Source organism: Ixodes scapularis, unplaced genomic scaffold (genome assembly GCF_016920785.2).
Source record: "Ixodes scapularis isolate PalLabHiFi unplaced genomic scaffold, ASM1692078v2 PGA_scaffold8__174_contigs__length_109621045, whole genome shotgun sequence".
In the NCBI taxonomy this organism is placed as follows: Eukaryota; Metazoa; Arthropoda; class Arachnida; order Ixodida; family Ixodidae; genus Ixodes; species Ixodes scapularis.
In genome coordinates, this window is record NW_024609883.1 from 59945685 (window position 1) to 59953655 (window position 7971).

The 7971-nt window shown below is 43.0% G+C and overlaps 1 long non-coding RNA gene across 1 annotated transcript; it reads left to right on the forward strand.

Moving 5' to 3' along the window:
* Window positions 1–4080: 4080 nt before the first annotated feature.
* LOC115312808 lies at window positions 4081–6879 on the forward strand. Its single transcript, XR_005715507.1, has 3 exons — window positions 4081–4262; window positions 6261–6343; window positions 6817–6879. It is a non-coding gene; the product is annotated as an uncharacterized LOC115312808 (long non-coding RNA).
* Window positions 6880–7971: the final 1092 nt, after the last annotated feature.

Consider the following 7971-nt stretch of genomic DNA (forward strand, 5'->3'; position numbering starts at 1 on the left):
TAAAGAAAGAAGTAGGTTTTATCCGCACCACTTCAACTCTGCTTTCGCAACAGCGTCGATCGCATACCTTCCCGCAAGATAACAAATTTTACGCGGCCTCTGATTCAATAAAGGCAATATGAACTGCTCGTCTTCTGAGAGTGTTATTCTTTTTTCTCCTTACATGAACGAGATCAAAAGGACAGCGACAAAACTGGATACGCGTCGAGAGCCATAACAATATCAGCCCTGCCTCAACACTCTCAACCGCCCCGAAGTGGCGGAAAAAGGACAAGAACGTGCTGCGAACACCTGCGGACGAAACTTTCCTAATCACTCCGGCAAACACCGCGAGGAACAAGACATCTTTTGCGGCCGCACTGAGGACGCAAGCACTTGACGGTGTGTTGTCTCCAGATTGTGTTTTTCTTTCTTTTCTTTCTTTTTTCTTGTCTCACTGTAAATCTTGTTTTTGTATCTCCAACTATTTTTTTATTCTTCATGCTTGACTTTTTTATGTACGAAATGGCGTGGATAGTAGGCAAGGCCAAGCATATGTCTCCACTTTGCGCTTCCTTGGTTTTGGCCGAAAATTGTGGTATCGTATACATGTTTTCACTATAAGTCAGACTAGCCTGTGAAAAGCCACTCAGTTTTACACCAATACGTCCCAACGCATCCGATGCACGAGAAAAACGTGGGATCACGGTGTAATCACTGCACGTGATTTGTTTGGATGGAGATGAAAAAACGCACAAAAAACATCGAGCGCCTGGGCGAGACGCTTTCTGGGTCAATTCGATTGGCTCTATTAAATCGTTGCGCCGGCTGCGCCCCGATTTAGAAGGAAACCCAGTATAGTGTTCGTGCGCGTCGGTAAACGCAATTGCACTAAAGGACACTGCCGATCTACCGAAAGGAGGTGGTGCGCCATCGTTAAAATGGTGGGTTACACGGAGGGTTGTTCTCAAATTGGAGTCTGCCCGCTTCGCAGTAAAGAGCTGATGCATTCTGACTCATTCGAGCACCCCGCCATCGTTTAATCGCGTCACGGGCGCGCCCATTGGGTGCCGGCGACGCATCACCATTTTTTGGCTCATGGCGCATCCTACATCCAGTCGCGCAAGCTCCTATGGGTCGGCTGTGGCTGCCGGTGACGCGCCGCCGTTTGCAAGCACGCTTCCATTGATCTAGAGTACATGCCGACGCAACGCCACCGCGACGCACTAAGATGGCGGCGACGCTCCGAGATTTTTGGCTTAAGTGCTTCCCAACATGCACCAGGATGACGGTACTTCGAAACTTGATAAAAGATATAGGGCGCTTTAGCTGCGCCGTGTTTCTCAGCACCCCCTCGCTGTCAACATGTATGGCCAAAGAACGGCGGATACCACCACACCATGACAGGCAGCGAAAGCGTGCCATGGGCACGGTGGGGAACCTTACAAAAATTATTAACGTGTTTTAATTAACCGTTTAATGTTTTCTTATAGAGTCGAATAAGAGCCAGTATAAATTCAACGTCTAATGACTTTTATTATTAGAAACTCAATATCTATTCCATTGAATATACTCATTACAAATGTAATTTTCTCCATTCGGAAATAAATATTTATTTTGGATTTTCTCATTAAGAAAGCGATCGAGTTCACTCATTTGATATGCAATTGATTTTGGTCATTAAACACTCAATGAGTATTCTTCTGAATTTAATAATTAGATACGCAATTGAGTTTGATCATTAAGAACTCACAATCCATTATTCTGAATACGCTCATTAGATACGCAGACAAATTTATGGCTAAGAACGCAGTGTTAAATACCTTGAATTTACTAATTTCACTTGCAAAATAGTTTTATCATTAAGCGCTCAAGATCCAATATTTTGAATTTACTCATTAGATATGTAAATACGTTTTAGCATGAAGAACTCAATATCCATTTTTTGTCATTTATTTATATTAGACATGCAAACGAGACTTTTCGTTAAAAACTCAAATATCTATATTGTCGCAGTTACTCATCAGATTGGCAAAAGCGTTTCATTATTACATGCTCAATAACCCTTCCTTTTAATTTATTAATTTCATATTTAGATAGGTCTTATCATTAAGATTTCAAAATCTCTTATTTTTGAGCGCACTCGCCATACAAGGACTTGAGTTTTGTCGCTTGACAAACATTTCTTTGTCTCTTTAATAACAATTCAAATAAGTCGGTTTTTTTTCCTTCTTTTTTTTTTTTTTTTTTCTTGCCCAGTGGTAAACATCCATTGGTTTGCGGCCTTTGCAATTGTGGGATCCTAGCAAGCGCATAGCAGAAAATAACCACGAATCATCACCAGCTCGCTTGTTTTTTAAGTATTATTGTAGTACAACTATGTCGCTCAGAATAAAGTATTTCCAACGATTCATACTGTCGTGGTCGAGACAAGATTGACTGAACTGCGTAGGTTTATTCTAGCATAGTAATACAGATGTTAGTCATGCCCTTACAAAAATAAACAATGAGTTTCAATTGAGCTTCTAATGTGTTTTTATAGAGTCAAATGAAACTCATAAGAAACTCATCGTTAAATGAGTTTTATCATTAGCCACTCCATATCTATTCTTTTGAATTTACTCATTACAAATTCAAGTGAGGTTTATCGTTACCCAATCAATATCAATTCTTTCGAGTTTACTCATTACAAATTCAAGTGAGGTTTATCGTTACCCAATCAATAGCAATTCTATTGAGTTTACTCATTACAAATTCAAGTGAGGTTTATCGTTACCCAATCAATATCAATTCTTTCGACTTTACTCATTACAAATTCAAGTGAGGTTTATCGTTACCCAATCAATATCAATTCTTTCGAGTTTACTCATTACAAATTCAAGTGAGGTTTATCGTTATCCAATCAATATCAATTCTTTCGAGTTTACTCATTACAAATTCAAGTGAGGTTTATCGTTACCCAATCAATAGCGATTCTTTTATGTTTACTCATTACACATTGAAATGAGTGTTGTCAAAAAAAAAAAAAATCAATAAATCTACTCCCTACTGCATTGCACCCGAAGCAAATAGCGCGTCGGTGCTAGTTCTGATATACAGATTTATTTCCTGTGCCTAAAATAATAACTGGATTCACCCTCTTTTACTGTTAAAGGCTTATTCAAACGATGTATGTCTTCAACGCGCCACAGTTTAGCGAAACCAAGATTTCGCGAAATCGGCCTGCTCACACGTGGAGTTTGACGCGCGAAACCTGTGACGTATTGACTCACGAGAATTTCGCCAAACCCTGTCTGCACCGGGAATATTAAGCGCCTCACATCAAAATGATATGAAGTACGCACAGTGTGAAGAGACAGCCTGTTTTATTAATGCCACTCAATGAATTTCGTCCGATTCGGCTCAACGGGTTTACTAGTTCTGCCAAACCCGGGAAAAACCGCGAGATGATCTCGAAGCATTTCGGACATTTTTGCACCGCTAATAAAGAACGTTATCCCCAGTCACCATGTTTATATACAGTACTTGCACCCGCCGCGACTGTTGACGAATCTGCACCGCGCCCCCAATCCGTACTGTAGGCGCCGTTAACACACCTGCAACCGAGCAGGACCAAGACTCGTCGCCCGTATGTCGCTCGACATGTTTGTTTTGTTTTCTTTCGGCTTCGGCTCGGATACGGAATCGGCCAAAAATCAGACTCCTCCAAAAGCTCGCTCCTCCTCGAAGGTCACACGTCATAGCGAAGTCGAGCGGCCATTGGCAGCGTCCGCGTTTTTCCTTCGGTGTCGGTGAGGTTTCAGCGAAAAATTGCTCCAGAAGCGAGAAACACGCGCCAATTTTTTCGAAGGCGCGCCACTTTTTCGGTTGCGTTCAGACGGGGAATTTGTTTCCCGAAACCTAGTTTCGCGACACCAGATTCGCCAACGAGATGCATCATGTGAACAGATCTATTTACGGCGCCCCTCTATCGCGATTTGGTCAGTTTCGGTTTCAGTATTACAACTTTTACTGGTTTCGGTTTCACATTTTAAGGATCGCGTCTTCGACGCCCCATCGGTAGCGACACCAGTTCTTTGTATTTTTCTTTTTCCGGCATAGTTTCGCCATTTTTGCGACCGTTAGGTGTTTCGCCGTTTCGCGGTATGGAAATGCCTTTAGAAATGAATATGTGCTAATTTAACCAAGTTTATCTATCTGTGAAGTTTTCTCTTGTGATGATTATGTTCAAGAAGAGCGCGGAAGGCCGACGACGCAACAGAACGAGCAACTCAACGCAGTTGGTAAGTGTACTTCTTTGTTTGCATTGTACGCGTTGAACGAGAAGTGAACATTATGGAGTTTTAGAATAATCTCGTGGCTGCTGTGCATGCGCAGACCCAAAACAAGCTTCGGACTCGAGCTTTGGGGCCCGTTATTTTTCGATAATAGCGTGGGTACCTTAAAAGGCGGCGAACCGCAAAAGGCGGCGCCCACGACATCTCCGTTGAATGCGTCTTCGACGCCGTCGCCCGCTCGGGAACTGCGTGAGTCGCATCCGGCGACCGCGGTCGGTATGGTCGACGCGTATTGAAAACGCCACGGATCGCTGGATTCACAGCTCAAAGCTATCGAGGCGCGTGTACTTACGATCGCGGCAGACATGTAAGCATGCCTGGGTGGGTCCATATCACAAGAGCGAATGACATTTTAGCGAACGGCGACATTTGAGCGAATGGTCGTTTTAGCGAATAACGGGGGCGCGCGTTAACCCATCCGTCGCGCTGCGCTTTACGCCGCTTCGCGGCGACAGTCTGCGGCAACTCATTACAAAAATATAAACTCACTTGGCCCACCCGAAAACGCCGCTTCGCGGCGTCCGACTATTCGCTAAAGTGTCGTTCGATGAAACGTGGGCGTTCGCTAAAACGTCATTCGATCAAGTGAGTGCCTCCCTGCCTGGGTAGTGGATCGTCTGGGCTTCGTAAGTACAACAGAGCAGCTTGGCAGCGACAAAAACAAAACATGCGGCATTGAGTGTAAAAAAACTACAAAAAAATGTTACTCTGGACAAAAAGCTTGTTTAATTTTCAAGATAAAACGTTCTAACTTTCAAATAAAAGCTGCCGCGACATCTTGGTGGCGTTTTAAGCGCGAGATGCTTGCGTTTGGGGGGGTCCCCTTCAGAGAAACGCTATTCTAAAACTCTTCGCCGCAATCCTCGCTATTTTGCCGTGCGTAACGCGCGGTAAAGTAGCGCCCGATATTCTAAAACTCCCTATTTTCTCGTTAAGCTAGAATGTTTTTTTTTTTCTTTTTTTTTAACTAGTTGGGTTTGCTTTATCTGTCCTAATGTTTGGATCTATGTGTAGCGTAATGAAAAGTTGCCACTCATTCTGTGTATGGTCCGAGAAAGTGTGGCTCATGTCAACAGAGCACGTATTGAATTCCTAATGCTACTTTCAGTCCGTTGCTTTAGGAAATGTCTTATTGGTCTAGCAGTGTACTGATGTCTTTCAACTATAAATTGATTACATTGGCAATACTTCATTACATTTCCGAAGTTAGACTTCCTTGGAATTCGGTTCATGCAGAGACAATATTCCTTTTCAGTCAAAATGGTTGAAGAGGATATCCATCTTTTGTTTTGAAGTTATGGAAGTGGACTAAATTGTACTGTTAGGACAAACTTCGGTCCCCTGGCTTTCTAGAATTGAACTGGGTTTACATTTGTCGGTTAGAACTTTTGATAAAGCAGTTGTTCCTTTTGCCTCTTTTTTTTTCTCTTTCATTTTGCAATTGTGATGTGATCAAGCCGAGGGCCGCAGTTATTCCCAAATGAAGCAGCAGCAGTGTGTTCCCAGCTTGCGTCACTTCGATTCATTTCAAGGCATGCCACGAAATGAATGCCTCTGTTCATACACCGTTGGAATTGGGACTGACTTTAAAATGCAGTTCGACACGGTGTTTAAGCGGTATGAAACGTCTGTTTAATGACCTATGCGGTTGTCACAGGTTCGTGGTTGGTCAACCCGAAACGCTTGTCTTCCTCTTCCCATTGGTTTGAAGCTCGGCCGGCATTATACTTTTTCATACTCAGCGTGCAACGCTGTCAAAGCTACTCATCCGAGCTCAAGCCTTTGACGCTCAGGTAAACAAGTGCGAGGATTGTAATTGACCCTGCCCCCAAACCACCTATAAACAGACCAAAATGACAAAAAAAGACAAAATTTGTGACAGCGGTGTTCGAGAGAAACTGCAGACGTTTAATTGCCCTGCCTGAAACTTTGCAATCATTTCAGTGTGGTTGCACCTGTGTGGGCGAGGTAAATCCACTATGAAAAGACCCTGAAGTGACGCCTTCAGGATGCCGAAAATAATTATGGTAAGTTAGAAATTAACCCACTAGTATACTTCCTAAATATTTGGGCCGGGTGTCGATTAAAAAATTTTAACCCAGTTAATTTGTCACAAATTTTCAGGCATAATATCTTGAAAAGAATGGAACTGCAGATGTTCCAAACTGGCTGAGGTAAATCAGCCTTGCGGTGCACCAAGGTTTACACTGAACATACTTTTGTGTATTGTCCACGAGGTGTAGCTCTTGCATTGAAGTTTTATGTTGTAGTTTCTTCAATGTTTGAACTTTCAGCGTGCCAGCTGGGTAGTGTGTAAATGTTTTTTTTTTTTTATAGCGCAAGCAATATCTTAATCCTGGTGGCAGAAAGTTTCGGCTAGCAGTTGACATGGTTGGACAACGGTGTGCATGCTTGCTTTCTCTGAAGCGGCCAATGAAGCGAAATAACAGCATGTGCGGATTGTTCATGCATTTAATTTTTTGTTTGTTGTTCGTTTCAGACTACATGTGCTCCCAGTACAAGGGGGTGGCCCTCCAGGCGCTGACGACCAGCATGTCATCTCTGCTGTGCTGTCGAGGGAAATTTAAAGGGTAAATATTGCAGCTGCAGTTTTTTCTATTCTATCCCTGCTACACTTCCTGTGAATTTCTGTGCACACTTGGTCTTTTTGTTTTCATAGTACTGTAAACTTTTGTTATAGTCCGTTGCAACTATAGAATAGCACAAGCCCCTCCCACAATTCCCTTTGCTCGCCATGATTGGCGGTGTCCTCTCGGTTATCCTCCTATCTAGTGTTTGCTTATTAAAAAGAGTGAAGGGCTTTGTGGGAGGGCCTTCTGCTATTCTAGAGTGGCAACAGAGTATAATGACCTCAGTTAATTTAACCATTTCGAAGAGTCCTAGCGGGCACCCATGCATTTTTATGGGAAGGACTCTGCATCATATTTTGAACCGAGAAAATGACCCCACAAACTGGAAAGCACGGGCTTTCTGCTACAAAATTAACGGAACCAAACTTTGTTTTCAAGATCAGACCGGAAAAAGTCGACTCCTGTCTTAAACGGCGAGTAACAGAAATCCTGTGCTAGTCTCGCCACGTTGGGAAGCTAATGCTATGACCCCCATCTTGATTTCTTTAATGCTTGTTATGGCTGTTTTCACATCTGGTATTTTCACTGTTCTTTGGCCAAAAGTGAGTGGCGGGTCACCATAGGTTTTCAGAAGAAAGTGGTCGCATATGCAGAAATTTCTAGCAAGTTCGTAGCGCAGTGGCACTTCGTCGCAACCGAGGAAAACCTATGGTATTGTTGGTGCAAAACATTAAGCCTCACGACTAGCAGCAACTTAATCATGGATATACTGCACCGTACGGCGTTTATTTGAGCTCTACTCCACTCAAAATATTACAGGGGCACTTAGGTATCCCTTTGTGGATTGAATGCGAAAGCATTGCCATTCCTAACGACACTTCCTTTTTTTTTTCCTCTATTGTTAGGAATGGCAATGCTTTCGCATTCCATCCACGTATGTATAACTAAGTGCCCCTCTAATATTTATATTACGTTACATAATACGGCGTCACACATCATGGTACGTCATGTCGTCACGTGAAGTGTGATGTCATCGAACCGAGGACATATTTTTATGACCATCT